The 18,607-nt window shown below is 38.7% G+C and overlaps 1 long non-coding RNA gene across 1 annotated transcript in view; it reads right to left on the bottom strand.

The window, feature by feature from the left end:
• LOC125692081 (uncharacterized) overlaps positions 1–18,607 on the bottom strand; it is an 89,835-nt gene that overhangs the window by 7,612 nt on the left and 63,616 nt on the right. Inside the window, exons 4-5 of the long non-coding RNA XR_007376439.1 lie at positions 8,764–8,926; positions 6,595–6,748 (exon numbers count right to left, since the gene is read on the bottom strand). This is a non-coding gene — a long non-coding RNA (uncharacterized LOC125692081). The remainder of the gene's footprint in view (positions 1–6,594; positions 6,749–8,763; positions 8,927–18,607) is intronic.

Genomic DNA, 18,607 nt, shown 5'->3' with positions numbered 1-18,607 from the left:
ACACTTGTGGGCACATGTTACTTCAAACAATTGATTCAGGAAACATAAAGCTTTATTCTATGACACCTTGCATCTTCTGTGTTTCCAATAGAGAAATATCTATTCAATTTATCAGATGGACTTAAAGCACCTTCTGTGTTACTCTAGATATTGAACAGAAATTTGTTTTTGGTGTTTTGCCTTTCCTTTTCCATTCCTACTTTTGCTTGATAAAAATGTAGGACATTAGAACCTACAATGAAGACTTTTCCACTGTCATTTGTGTTCAAATGAATCTTTTAATTTTCATTTATTATCTGTATGGGCAAGGTTGTAATTTGTATTCACTTTTGTTACCTTTATATTTTCCATTTTCATTAAACTTTACATGTAAACATGCATTAAGTTGCATACAGTCATATGCACATGTGCTCACTTATTTCTATTAATTCTTTCCTACTTCTTATTAAACAAAGAGGAGTTTAGGCTGGATTTTGGAGGGGATTTCCTCTAGGAATCCACCTGTCTGCTGTCTCATAACACTTCTCCTTCTCACCTTCCATGCTGGCAATTGTATTGAGCTTTGGGAAATGATTGTTTTCAAGTTCCAAGCACATTTGAGGCTACAGGGGATGTTACAGCTTATTTTCACTGACATAAGTAGCACCAACTAGATAGACAAAGGAATTACTTTATTTTCCTTTAGGAGTTCAAATCAAGCATTTTCTTTCTAGAATGTATTCCCCAGAAGTAAAATACTGTTTTACTGTCTGTTAGGAGGGGAGCAATGTCAATTTTTCCCATCTCACTACTTGCTCCAGACTATCTCTCTTTGCAAAGTTTCCCTGACAAAACAAACAAACACTTTAGTTTGCTTAGTTTTCAGAATGCTCTGCACTGCTCTTATGTCTCAGGAGCTCCAGACAAGCATAGACCAGAACACATACTGGAACCACACAGGCCATTAAGACAATTTACTGTTTCTTTTCTGGAGCCCTGAGTCTATGTGGTTACATCTGAACTGTCCAGTGGCATAAGGCAAATGGCAAGGTTTTAATGCCAGCCTCTTAGATAAGACAGGAGGCAGACAGACACTTATCAGGGCCTGACATGATAGGACAAGGGGAAATTTTTTCGAATTGAAAGAGAGGAGATTTATTGGCTTCTTTATTGGATATAAAAAAAAATTATGATTTTTTAAGATTTTAAGGTTAGTGAAGCACCAACTACCCAGAGAGGCATACAGAAAGGAGATGGATCCCTCATCCTCAGAGAAATTCAAGGTCAGGCAGGATGGGGCTCTGAGCACACGACTGAGATCTAGATGTTATTATTCACTGCAGGGGAGTTGATCCAGTTGGTCTTAAAAGGCTTCTTCCAACTCAAACAACTCTATGATTCTATGTATTTTCATAGAAAATGCCTGATGAGGTTAAGTTCAAAAGGGGCTGGAGGTTATCCTCAGCACTAAGAGTAAGACTACATCATTCTAGGAGGAGGGCAGCGGCTCTAGGAAAACAGTGTTTTATTTACCAAGACAGATACAGTCCATTGTTTTCCAGACATGGATTTCTCTCACACTTTCAATTTTCGTTTCAGTAGCTGATGTCCCAGTTAGAAACACACTGCTATCCATGATGTTATAAGCAGCGCAGGCAGGCTGCTTTGTCTAATTTTCAGCCTCACATCCGAAGCTGTACCTAGAGTCTCAGCTTCCTGACAGAGTTTCCTTGTACACTTCCAATAAAATCACTAACTGATCAGTTAAAAGCCTGTAATAAGGTGAGAGTCCCTGCAGGTTTTTTCTCTTCTCCTCATGGATGCTCTTTGAAAACTAACATCAGATACTTTGATTGAGAAATCAGTTCCCCATAAATAAAATAAAAGATTGTATTATGTCAAGTAGCTCCCCTGATGCTCCTTACTTCATTAACACTCTCTCCTGGGCTTCAGCGGATGTTCAAGTTCTCCCCGGGGAAAATAAACACATCTCCAATCTGTTTTTCCCCTCCTCTCCATTTATTTATTTATTTACTAAATTATGATGAGCCTAAAACAAGTTATCAAGATTCAGAAGCTTTTATGTCACATTTAATTTCCTTCTCAGCTATTCTTCTCTGCTGGATCCTTTGCAACACTGTAAGGATGTTGTTTTAAGATTAGTAATTCATTAGCTATACAGATTCTTTTTTTGAGTAAAACAAAATAGTCTTTCCATCAATAGTCTTTCTATAAATGAGTAGCCTGGTGGTGTTAGCCAAACCCTACCTGCCCTCTAATTTTCTCTCATTCCTATTGGCTTGACACTATTTCTATTGTGTTAGGAGCCCTAGGTAGACAAGAGAGACAAAGAAATTAGAGATTTGTTCTGTTAAAAGCACAACAAAGCATGATAGTAGCTGTACCTGTGAACACACAGTCAAAAATAAGGAATATTACAGATGCATCTTAGCACAGCCTACGTGTGTAGGCAATTCCAAAACCACACAGCAGCAATAACATAGCTCATCTCCTGCTCCATGGGTTTCAAATGACAGTTTTCTAAGAGCATTATGGTGATCTTTAAAGATTGGAAAGTGATGTCAGAGGTGATTTTAAAGGATGTGAAAGAAGTTCAGAGAGCATTTGGACAACACTCACAGAAGTATGGATTGATCCTTGGGTGGTGTGGTCTTTTGTGGAGGCAGGAGCTGGACACAGTGATTTTTGTGGGTCCTTTCCAAGTTGGAATATGCTATAATTCTAAGAAAAGTCATTTATGGAGAGGGTTTAAGTGATAGCAACTCAAACGCTTTTGCAGCCTGAGCTGAACAGTCATATACAAATCAAACTTCATGTTGGGCCAAGGATGCTGTAACCAAATGGAGAGCATTCAAAACTTAGAAAATGCATTAGAAATAGAACTAGGGATAACTCAAAGCACGCTTTCTTCTACAGTTAGAAAAAGCAACCCTCCTAAAGCCTATTATATGCCATACATGTTCTATGTTGTTCTGGCACTGTTCTGGCACTGGAATGGACTGCCCAGGGAGGTGGTGGAATCACCGAGCCTGGGGGTGTTCAAGGAAAGACTGGATGTTGCGTTGAGGGACATGGTTTAGTAGGAGCTATTGGGAATAGGTGAACGGTTGGACTGGGTGATCTTTTAGGTCTTTTCCAACCTTAGTGATTCTATGATTCTATGATTCTATGATTCTATACTATCCATTGTTATGGCCTGGTAGAATTGCTCAGGTTGGAAAAGACCTTAAAGATCATCAAGTCCAACTGCAACCTAACCATACTACCCTAATTCTAAGAACACTCCACTAAATCATGTCCCTGGGCACCACTTCCCAATATGGATTATTTTTACAGTTGAAATATTAAACATACATTTAACATACATCACAAATGTATGTTTAACAACTCAATGGAAATCTAATTAATTCAGGTGGTAGCAAGCTGAGATGCTGATCAAGTGAAGAAAAGTAGTTTTCTTTTTCAGGGAGAACAGAATAACCTTTTCTCTATTAGCGGCATTGACTACAGTATCTGTAACATATTCTCAAGGCTGGGAGATATTAAGAGCCTATAGAAGAAAAATACCTTTCTGAAGTGCAGGGAGAGCCATGTGGCATGTTCTAGGATACAAAATTGTGACCAGACAATAATTGCAATTGAGGAAATAAACTTGTGTGTCCTTGGCTTAACTAGAAAAAAAATCCTCTCCGCAAATTAGCATTTTAACACACATGAAAACCCTGTATTTACATGGAGTAAGCAGATTTTTCAGCAGAGAAGCAACAATGTCTTCCTTCAGAAGTTCTTTTCATCAAGGACTTCAAAGCAATTAATCAAAACCTATTTTGTTTGTTTGCATTACATAGTGGATCACACTGCAGAAATGCCCAAATTCACTAAGCACTTAGGCTGACATAGACACAAAATTAAACATCTTGCGTAGGACTTATTACCCCAAATATGTTAGATCTGTTTCTGAGTTACATGAGTTGGGCTGTCTGCATACACTTTTAGAAGAGACAGCAAAATGCTGCAAACACTACCACAGTATCTTGCTAAACAGGTAAATAATAGTGTTGGAATTTACATTTACTCATATCCATAGCATAGAATCAAACAGAAAGAATCCTGACACCTGCATTATTTTGCCTCTTTTGTTACAATTTTGTAGCAAATTTTCTCCAATATATATTTGTTTGAGGCAGTTCTTGGTTAACTCATATATTCTGGTTAGAGATTAGCATAAGCCATTTGGATGTGGTGCTCAGTGACCACATTTAGCAGAGGGTTAGGGTTAGAGTTAGGGTAGTACGGTTAGGTTGCAGTTGGATAATCTAAATTCTTTCCTAATCTGAGCAATTCTATATATCTGAGGAAGATCTTCTATTGCACCTAATTTTTTTTCAAGTCTTTTTGCCAGTTTGGTTGGATTCAGCTAGGTTTAGATGTATACATCTAACTGCATAAACACAATCACCTGTAATGCCCCTAAGTTGTAAAAGGCAATGAAGATTTTCCTGGGATTCAGCTGTTTATGCATAGAAATTTAATCACATTTGACATTCCCCAGGGTATCCAACGCATCCCCAGAGGACTCTCACATTTGACACGAGATCTGAAGAAGATGCCAACAGTGCATTACTGTGACAAATTCTTCAGCTTTGGAGTTACAGCTGTCACAGGCAGTGACAGATAATCTCATCTCACTTGCAACAGCAGTTTGAATGCAAAGCACGTATGTGTACACGAGCACCAGCATGTGTACGTAGGGTCAGGAACACCAGTGCCTTGTCTGACAACCCACTTTTTTGTTTCAAGATGTTTTAAATCTAATTTTCTTGATCATTTGAATCAAAATAACTCAAACATCTTATGGTTTGGGTTGCTGTAGTTGAAATGTTACATTTGCTATCGGGAGCAACTTCTTATGTAAGTGTAAATACCAAGTGATCCTCCTTACTTGGAAATTAGCCCTTAGCACTCCACTGGAATTATTTTAAGTGGCTCAGGTCTAAAAAAATCTTCTGTACATAATGCTGCTCTGCTAAAGACATTTCACTCTTAAGCTTGCTCAATCACAGCCCAAAGCTTGTATGAAAACCAAATCTGATCCTTTCCTCTTTCAATCAGATGTGCTGTAATTATTTACTGCAATAATGTAATTCAGAATAAATTCAAGGGAAAGATATAAATTTTTATTGGCCATATTAAATAGAACAATGCACATACTTTGTTTGGCTTTAGATTTCAAATTCTTCAAAAAAAACTTCAGATTTTTCATTACAAAACAAATTGAATTACAAAAGACTGCCATTTGATTTTTATGTCTGCCCCCTAAGCAGCTAAGAACATTTGAACATGTTCATCTCTTCTTTATATGCTTACTTGCATATATTTGTAAGGACATATGTGCATGCACACACACATAGGAATGTTCTACAATTAAGAGGAAGAAAACCTCATGATTTTCACTTACTGGTTGGGTTTTGTGTGGATTTTTTTTCCCTAGGTTTTTAATTTTTTGCAGTTTTTCATTATATTCCAGTCAAATTCTTGGAGGTAGAAGAGGAAGGAAAAGGAGGAGGGAAATAAATGAAAATATATGCTCAAATTCTTAATTAAGATTTATTTACTCAAGCTACAAAACTGTATTTAGCATCCTGATGGCAGCATATTGCTTTCACATTTTATGTTATTTCTCATTTTTAAATGAGAAAAGTGGCACTGTATTAGACCTGAATTACTGCTTAGATGCTGAGTTGTTTGTGCTTTTAAAGCATGTACTTTTTTCAATGGCAATCTCACCACAAATCCACAGGAAACAGCCCAGCAAAGCTTGCCCTTTGCTGCAGAGCTCCCTGTGCTTAAATCAGAGGAAAATCATGCAGAAGGGAGAACACAGTAACCAAAGGATGCTTTCACCTGTTGCATGGATCTTTTCACAGCATGACCTTGAAGGTTCACAGTATGCAAGAAATTGACAAATGGTACTTACTGCTTCAGGTTATAATGTTGAAAAAGGCAACCCATGCAAATAGGAGTCAGGTGTTCTTTTTCTGTGCATCCAACTCCCACTGAAGAATATGGTGCTTTGCTTCTAAATTATTTTTGAGACTATTCATATTTGGTTACAGGTACATAAATGCTTTTGAAAGTTTGGTCCTCAATATCAACAAAGAATCGTGACAGTGAGAAGTAATATATGATTAAAACCACCTACAACACTGTGGCTGTAACTACACAAACAAAAGTGAAACTAGTCATAGAGTTTAGCGATGGCTTGGGCCAGGCTCTCTACATGTAGAGATCCTCCCCTGTGTGTTCATTTGTCCTGCCAGGTATTTTGAGGACAGTGCAGAAGAGACGTCAGGCCACACAGAGTTGTGCTCTAGTGTAACATCCATAGCTTCTCTGGGTATCCTGTTCCACTGCCTCACCATCCCCTCAGTAATGAATATCCTCCTAATACCTAATATAAATCTCCCCTCTTCAGTTTAAAGCCATTCCCTCTTGTCCTACCACTATACTTCCTGACAAAAAGACCCTCCCCAGCTTTCTTACAGGCCATGTTAGGTACAGAAAGGCTGCAATGAGGTCTCCGCAGAGCTTTACCTTCTCCAAGCTAAGCAAGCCCAGCTCCCTCAACCATTCTTCAAAGGAGAGGTGCTCCAGCGCTCTGATCTTCATGGCCTTCCTCAGGATCTGCTCCAACAGCTCTGCATCCCTCTTGTGCTGGGGGCCGCAGACCAAACTTGGACACAGTACCCTATGGACAGAAAAGCTGCATTCAGGCACTGTCATGAGTGTACAACTGCACCTTAATAGATGAATACGTTAAGCACAGCTTTATAGAATCTGCACTGACAATTATCACAAACAGCAAACAGCCAATCTCTGCAAACATGGGGGGAAAGACGTTTTGTATATTTTGAGACTATTTCATATACTCAGTCCTAAAGCTTACAAAGAGAACAAACACCCTTACTTTCCATAGTAATAATTTCCATCCTCTCTGATTCTATATGCTTCCCTCTTAAACCAGGCAGATTGGTCTAAAGATACATTATCAAGGGAACTTTTAATACATTTTTGACAAGAGTCTGCAGAAATAATACCACCAATACCAAGGAATGAAACACGAAACATAAAGATGCTGGTTAAAATGTCAAAGACCTCTAGGTTAAAAATATAACCAGAAAACCTCATTCAGGGTCTTTGGAACTGAATAGAAGATGTCTTGATAAATTCAGTAATTTGGAATAAGGCCCAAGAAAAGCAAAGCACCACCATGTGTTAAGCAGCAGTTCAGCCCTCTAAACATGAACTGATTCCCAGTGAGGCCACTTAGCAAGCAGTTCTTGGGTCACATCACCCCAAGAGCAGAAGTCACCTAAGGTCCATTTGACCTTTGGGACAAAACAACATCAGGAAGCCTCTGGGTCTTCACAGACAAGTGCTTTAGGATGGAAATGGTTCTGCTGGACCATATGAGGCAGCTAGCAAGAGCCCATAGGCTTGCGTATGGCAAGCATGATGCAGCAGGGGCATGAGAAGAGCATCCTGCCCAGAAGTCCCCAGGCAGCACCAAGCTGTCTCACAGAATGTCGCAGCATGTCCCCAGATGAGATCTGGTCACGTTTGCTGAAATGTGAGCTAACTCCACTATGAAACCCTGTACACAGCAGAAAAAGCCCTAGTTCCAAAGGAAATCTTCCATAAAGCAACCAAGCAATTACAAAGAGAAATATCAAACTGTTTTCATTTACACGGAGCAGCACAATAATCCAATAGCTAGTAGCATTTGCTAGTAATTTTTTCTATAATAAAGTCTATCATCGTGTATAAAATATTTAGAAATTGCTTTTGCTTTTCTAGACTGAAGTCTTTAAAAATATCCTCCCAATCCTTTTTATAGGGCATGTAGGCTTATTAAAATAATTTAATCAGCAGCAATACAAATAGCTTTATGATCATATAATGGGTATTTCAAAAAGCTTACTGCCAATTCCCATTCTCCCTGCTTCCTCCTCCTCCACACCCTCTGAAGCAACAATTTTATTTTGTATTTTAAGGAAAAAAAAACAAAAACAAACAAACAAACAAAAAAAGCCAAAACAAAACAAACAAAAAAAAAAACATTGCAAACCAAAAAAGAGAATGTTTCCTATTTTCAGCATATTTGGTCTCGAGCTGCTGCTTTTTCCATGAGCTGTCTGAGCTTGCTCATCCATTACTGGTAGATTGCCCAGTTGTCCTTGACCCACTCCTGTGCTTACTCCCTGCGGTGGCTCATGGCACTCTGCTTAATGCTCAGCAGAGCTGATCTCTTCATGCGTTTCCTCTAAACCTACCTCTGTGCATGAAGCTTACCAAAGATTCCTATCTGGCATAAGATGCAGTTTAACTCTGTTTCTTTTACAGTTAACTTTCTACCAATTTTATCTGTATTTTACAACATCCAGGACATTCAGGAAGACAGGCCATTCTATTTCTGCCTTTAAAAAAAATTGCTAAACTTTTTAGAAAATCAAAGAGAAGGGAAGGGAAGGGAAAAATGCCTTTATGTCAGATAAATTTCTACACAAATATCCTTTCTTGGTTGCACTTCAGCTTTTTTGTTGATATCAAAAACTTTATTGTCCCCTCTCCCCCCAAAATAATAACAGCTAACATCCTAGAGTGATTTATTTCTTTTTCATTTGAGCTGACCAGAAGAAATACAAATAATAATAACAAACAAACAAACAAAGAAAAAAAAAAAAAAAAAAGGAAAGTACTGACCTTTTCTTTCTCACTTTTTAGGTTTTGAGAAATGTTTATGACAACAATGACAACATTTTTCTTCAGGCTGAAAGGTCCCATGAGCAGCAAACCTACTTAGAAACATCTTCATCCTCTGAGGATTTACCAGTGTCAAACATCTGTTTTCTGTGAGTGATGAGAACTAAAGAAGGAAGAGATAGAGTGTCACAGGGGAGATGCCAGCACCTCGGGGAGGAGAAGGCAAGAGGATGCTCTTTCTGTTATTCTTCGTAAATCACTGCAAAATTCAGCATGCTTTACAATTTCTGGATGCAGGGAGGTCTGTATTCCTAAATGAGCACCTGTTCTAATATTTGAGGATCCTTCCTTGTGCAAATAATCTGTGCTAGTCTGTAGAAAACCCTTTTATTACTTCAGTATACATTTAATTCCTGCCACACTCCTAATTTCCATGCACAAGACCCTCTAGGAATCAGATTATAGATTTGTTTTTCCCTTTTGGCAAATGAAATTCAGCAAGACTGGAAGACAGGAGCAAGAAATTTAGACATTAACAGTCTTAGTGTACTCATGATCAGTGTGCTATCTGTTCAAGTCCAACACTGCTCCTATATGTTTGTGTACTAAAAAAGCCCTTGTACCTTGTACTTTTCCCCCAGGTTCATTTTTAATAAACTGCCGACTTTCAAGGTCACACATATCATGGATGATCACTCACAAAGTCATCAGCTTCTCCAGTTATCAGTGCCAATAACCGAAAACCACTACAGCAAAAACATGACTGCTTGTTTTAGCGGATTGAGCTAATGAAAGAGGTCTAAGGCATACATACTCTCAAATAATTTACAAGTAATTTACAAATAATTTACACAAGGGTGTTAAGTGGTAGACTTCAACATTTTAAAACAATTCTTAAACAGCACCTCTTTTCTATAGATGTTTCCAAAATGTCTCTATTTTACCTGCTTTTGCTCTAATTCCTAAAATAACATTTTCAAACAGCTGGTAGTTTTCCTATCAATAGCTCTTGCTCTATAATCATCCCTATTGAGCTAGCAAGATACACACTGCATTCCCTCCAGCTATAGTACACAAAGAGGCAGAGTTTTCAAAGTTATTTTTACTTAACTGACATTTCAAGCACAAAACATAGTAAGGTTTTTCAATGATAATTATGCTCAGAAAAGGGGAGAACATACAGTGTCCTACCGAGATGAAAAAAAAAATTCCATCCAGCCCTCACCTACCACATACAAAGAAATGATACCTGCAGGTGAGTTGAGGTTTCCTCCTTCATAATCAATGATAAAGTACTAGCCGGCTGTTAAATGGTTCTCAGTACGGAGGGTGGGGAAAAAAAAAAAAATAGAAGAGGTTTTTATGCATGATGAGGGATGTTTAATTTCAACATAATTTATTTAAATGCTTCAAAGCCGCATTTAGTGTCATGGAAATTTCAAAGGTTATGCACTTCTACTCCAGAAGTATGCTATTTTGCAAGTAGGTCCATGGAAATTAATAGCAGTGTTAAAAGTGCACGTCTATTTTCAATGCCAGAGTTGTAAAATCAGACTCAAAAGAAGTCAGTCCAGTCTGCACCCCAGAGCAGCAGAAAGATCCGACAGCTGCTCACACTCAGTAACTCTGAACTCTCAAGGTGAAGAATATGGTCCTGTTCTACGTCAGACAAAATGCAGAAATGTGACCCTAAGAGACTGATATAAAGAACTAGCCTCCAGAATAGAGATTGCTTCAGGAGAGCAAAAAGGTACATGGTGTTACTGGTTTGGAATTTATGGTAGCAGCAAAACAAATGCTAAAACAGATCTTAGTTTGAAGCTTTCCCCCCCAGGGGAGCTGGAGCTGTAGAGGATTCTCAGAAGCAATTCAGGCTCCCAGTAGTCAGAATTGTAACCAAATCCTCCAAATGCATTGAGATGCCTGAGAGCATTTAATTTCATGCTTATTAATGCTGCCAGACTCTTCCTAGTCTGTTGCATAACTCCTTTCAGCACAACTTAAAAAGCACCAGAGGACTATATAGAAGAAAGTTGGTACAATAGCAGCATGCTCAATGCCAAGAGTTCTCGAATTAATGTTGAAAAACTGTTATGTAGATTCTTCACCAGGCACTTAGGGATGCCATGTCCCTTTTCCAGCTCATGAGAAGACGTGAGAAGACTCATGTCTTCTCCACGTCACAAAAGATCATTCCCATGCTAGAGAATACAGACCACAGATGGTTAGAACCATTGACAGCAACCCTCCTTCCTACAGCTTTTTTAATTTGTGGCCCTCTATTGTCATCATGGAAGAGTTCAGGCAAGAACATAGCTTCACTCACGCAAATACTATTTTATGCTTAGTGTTGTGAAAGGAAATTGAAGACAATGTATATAATGGGTGAAAATACTAGAGCTGTAAGATCTGAGATACTTTAAGTAACACTTTAAACAGCTTGGAAAAACCAACGACTCATGGATAATTTAAGGATGCCGTGCTGAAATAAGCCCATCGCTTACTGATATTATGATGAAAACGTGCTTTCATTACCTGTTTGAACTTGCATTTTTTCAAGAAGGGTCTGGATGCTAGGATGCAGGCTTCATGAACATTTGCCAAACTCAGAATAAGTTATTCCCAATAATCATTATTCACTCTGTCTAAAGATCAAACAATATTGATGTCTCTCTTCATAGTCAAATTATTTAGGTCCTATTCCTGGCTGTCTGCTGTCTACCAAAAATGCTAAGCAGGACTCTACTGACAAAGAGGTGGGGGGGGAAATCTATATTCTAAACCACAAACCTCACAGTCAAAACTCTGAACTTTACAAGTTTGTCTTTATCTCACTCTTTAAAAAGATCATACAAGAAGCTGTAGCTCATTACCATAACCTGGCAGTCAAACAAACTAAAGCCTTATGCCATTAAAAGAAGCTGGTGGCAAAATACTTGGAAAGCTGTGGAATGGCTCGAAGAGTGGATTCAGTTTTGAAAGGTTTCCTATTTTATGTTTCAAAGCTATTGTTTATCTTAGGACATTAGGTTTTTGTTGTGGTGATGGTTTTCCCTAATGAAATGACAGAATAAAACAAATTTAACATTAAGATTTACAGTAAGTTACCAGGCCATATTTGCAGTAATCATTGGGCTATTTTGGCATGATATTTTATGTAACACTAAATCCAGAATAAAGAAATATGTTAAGGGAGAATGTTAGTTAAATCATATACAAGTGGCTCCTCAATAATATGCTCATTTCAATTTGAAGACACGCTCTTTGATAACACTGGGTCCAGTGTAAACCATAGTATCTGTGCCTTTGGCCTGGATGGCAGCAGGAATCAATATAAACACAAACCAGTATCACACAGTGTAACAATACCATACTCTTTATGGAAGATGAATTTGTAAAGCACTGAAAAATGTCACCCACTTTGGGTTACTGCTTTCTGATGTGCTAGCTGTAGACAGTTTGCTGCTAAATAGTTTTGATGCATAGTATGTGCATGGAGGGCAATGGGTTCAACCTATCCTCTCCTGTGAAAGAGAGGGCACTGCAGTGCTCAGGAACAACAATGAAATTCCACCTCAGTTTCTGTCTTTTCTGGGAAAAATTTCTGTAAAACATAATTTTCTAAATAAATGGAAAGCCTGTGTTCTGGAAAAAGTGACAGAAAGGATATGAGATGATGTGAGAGATATTTAATTGCATCTGAGTATTAGACAGAAATTAGTTATCTAACTCAGTTTTAGTAATTCCTTTTCCAAGTTTGCTCTGGTTATTAATAGTCTGTACCTTCACAACTTTTCAATTACTGGGTCGTAACTAATAGTGATTTACAATAACTCTGTACTCTTTTTCCTTTTCCTTCCTTTAAAACGGAAAGACAAGCAAAGGTGTTTTCTCACTAGCCCTTGTTATATAAAATGTAATTAATTATATTTGACAATTCTCTGGTATTTCCAAAATATTTTGTTAACAGTATTCTGTTTATGACTTCTCGATTAACCCATGCACATTAAAACTGTGATGATATGGGACAATTTTCAAAGTTGAAGTAATAACTAGAAAGTACAGATTTCATTCAATGTTAAAAAATAAAAAGTTGGCCTTTTTCCCTCCCTGATAGATTAGGGTCTACTCTGAAATTAGCAGCTGTCGTAGAAACAACTGCTCATTACCTGTTAATTATGTATCACTGAAGTGGCATAGCACACTTCAGAATCATAATAAGTTTTAGGTCTGTTTTGGGTTCAAAGGTCCTTTTTTCCCCCATTAGTGTGACTGTAACTAGTGTTTAGCAGCTGAAAATATCTACTGCTGGAAATTTGCTTGGAAAACTGACAGAAAATCTGACTGAAGCTATTTTAATCTATCCAAGGATACTTTCCCCACAGTGAACATCTGGGAAGTGTTGGGACATATGCTTTGCTTGATAGTGAATTATCTGACACATCTTAAGGGAGGAATTGTTTAAATTCTCCTTTCTTATCCCTTCATAGCAGTTTGCATACTTCACCAAAATATATTTTTTGTATAGGATAGCTATATCTTTTTTTCTAAAGTCTCATCTACATTTTTAAGAAAGGGAGAAAGGAAGACCCAGGGAACTGTAGGCCAGAGACCCTCATGTCTGTGCCTGGAATGGTGGAATGGTCATAGCCAGAGGATTGTGATAAATGGCTCTGTGTCTCGGTGGAGGCTGATGATGAATGGTGTCCCCCAGGGATCCGTCTTGGGACCAGTGTTCTTCAACAGTTTTATTTAAACTAAAGGAAAGGAGATTTAGACTGGATGTCAGGGGGAAGCTTTTTACTGATCAAGTAGTGAGATGCTGGAACAGGTTTTATGGAGAGGCTGTGGATGCCTTATCCATGGAAATGTTTGAGGCCAGGTTGGATGGGGCTCTGGGTGATCTGATCTGATCTAGTACTTGATCTAGCGGCAGGCAGCCCTGCCTGTGGCAGAGGGTTTGAAACTTGATGATCGTTGAGGTCCTTTCCAACCCAAGCCAATTCTATGATTCTAAGATTTAGATTAGATATTAGGAGGAAATTTTTCACTCAGTGTGCTGAGGCACTGGCACAGGCTACCCAGAAAAGCTGTGGATGCTCCATCCCTGGAGGCGTCAATGCCAGGCTGGATGGGTCCCTGGACAGCCTGATCCAATGGGTATCAACTAGGTGATCCTTGAGGTCCCTTCCAACCCAAGCCATTCTATGATTCTAAACATAGAATGCTGTATAATTTAATTACATAAGCCATTCCACTCTTTGGTTTTGTTCTTACACTGTTAGCAGAAATATTCTCTTCTTCACTGCAGGACAGTATTTGGCTCTTAGGCCTCACTGTTTTCAATGCACTTGTGTGTTTCTTGTTGATATAAGTACAATCATTACCATGCTTAGACATTGACGGTGTTTGAGACTAGAGACTGATTCCCTTAGGCACAAATAACAAGTATGCATCAAGTCTCTAACTCGATGATTCATTGGCATGACTCTCACAAATGTATGTGTTTATGGCTGTCTTAAAATCCTTGCTGTCTGCTGCTGTATGGATTTCTGCTGACCTCACTTTGGACCTCCTAAAGAAAAACATCCTACAGAGCACAGCATAGGATATTGGTATTCACTGTGTTCTTCTCTTTTCTCTAGACAGTTCAATCTCTAGCTGACAGACAACTGCAGCATGACACCCATTCAAAGGACATTTGAGATGACTGGAGACTAGCATCTTTTCCAGCAATAGGAAAGGTTTCAGTTTGAATGTTAACCTCCACTAAAATCATTCCCATTCAGAGTAATTTCATTTCCACTGTTGAAATCAAGAGCAGAATTATAGCCAGAATTATGTCTAGTAAAGAACAGGATGCAATAAAGGCTGGATTTACTTTACAAATCCTCTTATGGTACTGCTTCAGAATAGATAAAATAATAATTTAATTTCATGAACAGCTCAACAGTTGTAAAATCCCATGCGAGGAAGCAGAAAGGAGACTTTTGGAGAAGGGTTTCCTTGGAATGGCCGACTGCCACTGTGCCTCAGAGCAACTCACCGAAGCCCAATAAGCAGACACATTTCAAACCACTGCTGTGGCTACTGTGCTGTTTTGAAATTTACCATGCTCTTCTTTTGACAAAATTGCCACTTTTAATTGAGAAATTACTCTTTCTCTTTTTTACATCAAATCAAATACTATTTTTGTTTCATATAGAGATTTTTTCCATTTTCCTTCATCTAAACCTATAAATTGCAGATAAACAATGTCACCTTGCTTCCCCTTCCCTACCCCTCTATATCTATCGAAGTATGTACTAAATTGCTAAAACAAACTTTACTTTCATTTCAAGACTGCTTTTGTATTCTTGGACCTACTCAATTAACTTTCTGCTTTAAGGTGTTTTAAATGTCTTTTAAAATTAGACAAAAGACAATGAAAATGAACCCCAAATGCCTCATTTAAAAACAATTTGAGCTAGTATAATGAGCATAAATCATTTTAATAGAGCAATTTTACATCAATTATGACACCATTATTTTTGAGCTCATTACTGATTTTATAAATAAAACAGTAACCTTTCATCACTGTACCACATAGATGACTACACTGCACTGTATCATAACACAAAATGGGTGTCATCTTGCTCTCTCAAGGCTGCAAATTCATTCCCCACATTTTCAAGTACTTGACAGTCTTCTGTTAAGTGCATTGCAGAATGACACCACGTGAAGTATGCATCATTTCTCAAACCACACAAACCTCAAACTTTTAGAGGAAAGTTTCTCTAACACTCTCCAGTCAGTCTTGTGAACTAATTAGTTGTGGACTAATTTGTCTAATCTGAGCTGTTCATTTTCTTTCATTAAATTTGTGTTTTATTTAAATCAGGACTTTATGATGTATGATGAAAATATACATAGTGTGCTACAGACCCCTCCCAAAGATGTAGAAAAAGCAGAGAATGGTGAAGGAATTATTTAAATGTCTTTTTTTATACTACTCTGAATAGATCATTTTTTTTACCCCTTTTCTAGCCTTATTCACACAAAAGTGCTGACTGTGCTACACAGATTACCTACTGGTTATTGCAATATACTGGTTTTACACACCAAAATATGGATTCAGTCTGCCACTGGAAATGAGAAGATTACTTAAGCAGGGGTGATGCTGTGTTGCTGAAGCAGACTATCAAGGGAAGGAAAGGTTAGAAATGAGGAGACAGAAGCTGCTAGATGAGTAGCCTGTCATGCAAGGGGAAATTTCCTGCGGTGATCCTTCTGACTGCTGAAATGGGTGCAGATGTAGTGACTCTGCCACATTCTTCACCTCATATTACCTATGGAGCATGCAGATACACCTCTGTTCAAAGCAGGTTATGAAAGAACTAGTAAAATCAGAAGGCTGTAAACATGACAGCAGCATTTCTAGATCTCTGCGGTACTTATCTGAAGCAATATCTATGCTTTTAAATATAACAGCCTGTTCTCTGTCCTTGAAATACCATGCTATGTGATGATGTCCTCCAGTGGCTTAAAATGTCATCCCTCCTTTGGAAACAGAGTTGCTATATATATGCTGTCTACCAAACATATATATAGCCTCTCCAGCATATACTATCATGGAAACCATATTTGGGCACTGTCTGGGGGAATGTATATTAATGAAGGCCAAACTGGTAGTCTTCTATGATTGTGCAACTGTATCTGTGGGAAAAAGAGCCACTGATATCATCTATCTGGACTTCAGTAAAACCCTTGACATGGTTTCCCGTATCATCCTTCTCTCCAAATTGGAAAAATATGAATTTGATTGGTGTTCAATAGACAAGGAACTGGATGTGAGTTTGTACACAGAGAGTGATAGTCAAAGAATCAACATCTGGAGGGAGATCAGCAGTGAGTCATGTCTGTACTGGGACTGATGCTCTTTAATGTCTTCATCAAAGAAATTGACAGTGCAATTGAATGCACCCTTAGCAAGTTTGTGGATGACATCAAGCTGTGTGGTGCAGTTGGTACACATGAGGGACAGGATGTCATTAAGAGAGACTTAGACTAGCTCAAGAAGTGGGCACAGGACCACTTGTTGAATCCTCAAGAGGTTCAACAAATCTGAGTGAAAGGTCTTGCACCTGAGTTGCTGCAATCCCCACTATCAGTACAAGTTGGAGGGCAAAAAGACAGAAGTCAGCCCTGTCAAAAAGGACTTGGGCTTACATGTGGGTGGCAGCTGGACATGAGCCAGTAATGTGTGCTCACAGCCCAGAAATCCAACCACATCCTGGGCTGCAGGTCAAGGGAGGTGATTCATCCAGAAAGGTGGTAGATGCCCTGTCCCTGGAGACATCCAGTGCCAGGCTGGATGGGGCTCTAAGCACCCTGATCTAGCTGTAAGTATCCCTGCTCATCGCAGGGGTGTTGTACTAGATAATCTTTAAAGGTCCCAACTCAAATGATTCTACGATTCTATGAAAAAACAAATCATTACAGGTAGCATGCAAGCAACAGAGCAGTATGAGCCATCATGAGCTGAGTTGGAAGGCAGCTCCCTGGCGCTGATTATTTCACTAGTGAAACTGCTAAAAGTCTAAGGAGATCAAGGGAAACGTGCAAGAAGCCATGTCTGAACACCAGATCATTAATAAAAAAAGTGCTGGAGGATTCTGTTTGGCCCCATTTCAGCAACCAACAGAAGGCAGCAAAAAGAAGTGGCTGCTCATGAAAACGACAAAGGGAAAGCAAAGCACAGAACAGTGGAGTGTGGGCTGGAGACCCCCAGGCAGCTCTGCACATCCATTGAGGCAAGCTGTTGACCTAGGAAAACACACAGCTTTCAGCATTACATTAATGTCATGTTGACAGCACCACTAAAACAGCAACTCCTCTTTGGAATTCTAGTGCCAGTGAGGACAACAGAAAGAAACTAGCTGTGTATATTGCCTATGCTTTGAGGCATGTGGACACAGCCAGATCTGCCTCAGAAATGACATGCTGGTGAAATACATTTAGCAGGGGTTGTGCCACCTTAACCTTTATTGCATCTGTCTTCTCTGCTCAACATTTCTCTTTACAGCTGTCTAAATAAAAAGAGCAGAAATCCCATAACAGAGGGATTTTGCACTCCTAACATTTTAGATTTAAGCCACGGAAGCAAGAAGAGTTCTGCCTCTTTTTTTTTCCTTTCTTTCAAAAAGGTGTTTATCTGAACTGAATCAGATTTCCAGACCAAACTCTTCCAACAAGATCCTAATGGAGCATCCTCCTTCTCTGACAGATTAACCCTGACTGAGGCCAGGAGGTTGGGATTGGGTCAGGAAGAAGAGTTGCTTTCCAAAACTGTGATTTACCACCTCTTTATAACAGTGTTTCTGCACTCTACTGAGCTGGAGGGATGAAGCTCAGTAGGGATTTTGATCATGTTCTTGCACAAGGATCACATATAAAACACTGCACTGCCACCACACTGCTAGTTTTCTTAGTGGTAGACTTATCTTCTGATTGCCATTTTATTCTGAAACATAATAATTTATTTCTAGCTGTGCCACACTTCTTTTTCACCATTTTCAATGCTAGACATGATATTAGCCTCATAAAACAGAGATTCTCAATTGCCAGGTGTTTGACAAAGTACTGTGATACTGAATATCAGTGGTAAGGTTATTTAGATTGATGGAAAGGCTTAATTGAAGTACTGGTGAGTGAGTGGGAGACTTGCACTCTATGAAGAGCACCAATTGCTCAGAAATAGTATCTAATAGGAAATGAAAGAGACCACTTTAAAGTTGCTTTACAGTTTCAAATCAAGGTTAGAAACCTTAAAATTTCTGCCCAGTGTGGCTACCAGATAATAAAA

Source organism: Lagopus muta, chromosome 4, assembly GCF_023343835.1.
Source record: "Lagopus muta isolate bLagMut1 chromosome 4, bLagMut1 primary, whole genome shotgun sequence".
Taxonomy (NCBI): Eukaryota; Metazoa; Chordata; class Aves; order Galliformes; family Phasianidae; genus Lagopus; species Lagopus muta.
This window is presented reverse-complemented; position numbering and strand designations above follow the sequence as displayed.